This window comes from Vigna radiata, chromosome 2, assembly GCF_000741045.1.
Source record: "Vigna radiata var. radiata cultivar VC1973A chromosome 2, Vradiata_ver6, whole genome shotgun sequence".
Classification (NCBI taxonomy): Eukaryota; Viridiplantae; Streptophyta; class Magnoliopsida; order Fabales; family Fabaceae; genus Vigna; species Vigna radiata.
Window position 1 is genome coordinate 19771388 of NC_028352.1, and position 1966 is coordinate 19773353.

Genomic DNA, 1966 nt, shown 5'->3' on the forward strand with positions numbered 1-1966 from the left:
TATCTTTGCATGTTAATATATTTTGTCTCAAAACCAATTTATTAACTTTTATTTTTCAAGTCTTATTATTTTAATTCACGCGAACGAGAAAGCCATACGAGTCTCTTGGGAAAAACGATACTTGGTCTTACCATTTATATTACTTGTACGATTTGGTACACTTGCCAATTTGTCAACAGAAACCCCTCGTTTATACTTCTCACTAATACGACACTGATGAATACTACTACTAATACTTTAAAAGCAAAGAACCCATGAAAAAAAAAAAAAAAACTAACTTACCTAGAGAACAAAAAATAAATACCTATCATACTTTTATCATAGTATACGTACACGAAGATAAATATCTATCTTTATACATATATCATACGTCCATAATCGACAAACACATCCCACACATGAACACATATATCATACGAATCAGATATTGAAGGAAAAAAAAACCAAACTTGAAAGGGTGTCAATGGAGAAGATGACGAAGTTCGCTAACAACGAACAAACATAAATATCTTTGTATTGTTTTACATATATCATACGTCAGAATCGATAAACACAACACAAGCATGAGCACATACATCATACGTATGAGATATTAAAGATAAAAAAATACTTGAAATTTATGTCATTGGAGAAAATGATGAAGAAGAAAGTTCAAGCAGTCGTCCACAAAGAAGAAAGTTCAAGCAGAAATGGAAGCACGAACAAACAGTGAGACTATGTTATGTTTTTACATTGATATTCCATGTCGCATAACAAGACAGACTTGACGTTATATTTAAAACCCACGTCGAAGCCCAAAATAATTCGACGTTTCCTCTAAAAATTAGGCACCTTTTTTTTATTTTTTTTTGTGATAAATTGCAAAGTTTACGTCGAAGTAGAAGGGGCTTAGACTTAGTATGGGAAGGCTAAAGTGTCTACCATTTTAATTCTTTACTTTTTTCTTTTAAACAAGTAGAACGTCGAATTTTGTGGGAATTTGATGTTTTATTTTTCCGCCAATATCAGAAAGTACCTTACTTTTGGATCTCTTTTCTTTTCACCCCTCCCATAGAACGTCGAAGGCTACATGCTGGGACGTGAAGGGAATTGAAATATGTTCAGAGCATTAATGGTTGCGTAATAGAACGTCGTATTCGATAGGGCTTTGTCGTTTTTTTTCTTCCACCAATATCAAAATGTGGCGCTCTTTTTTCTTTAAAATCAGACATGAAATCTTTTCTTTTTACTTCTTCCTTAATCGATTCAAGTTAGCAGTGTACTGAAATTTGCACTTTTGCACCAGTGATAAGTTTTTTATCAATATCAAAACTGCATTCAATGTTCACAATTCACATATCGTTGGTCCACATACAATGCAACTAACATTCACAATTCACATATCGTTTACTAAAATAAATCTTCATTTTATTTCAACATAAAACCGAAAGTTGTACATAAAACCAGAGGTGACTTAATAGCTATGATTACAAATTATAAACAAAAAAAATAACTTAATCTTCATCAATTGACTCATCATCAAAATCTTCAGCATTCTTGGAAAAGGAAACCTTCTTTCTTGAAAAATTGCAAGTCCAGATACTTGCGACGAATTATAATTTTTAGATGTCTCTAGTATAAAAACGTTCCTCGGGTCTCTTCATCACTTATCCATTCAGATGGGTTTGCGTTTCTGGTAACCCAGGCAACCTTCTCTTTTCTTCTTGATAAGATAATGAAGAAACCATCTTTAAATAGAAATCTTGGAACGTCTTTCACAATATAGAGTGTTTAACTCCTCAACTTCTGAAGAATAAAAATAAAAACTGTTCCGGTAGATATTTTTGGGGACCGAGACACTAACCTGGATGACGCGGCTTTATCTCTTTCTGGTGCTGGGATGGACTGGATCGCTTGCTTTCCTTGAGTCTTGACCACTCGCTCTCCTTCAGCCTTGACCGTTGGGTGGACTTCGATCTTTGACCGG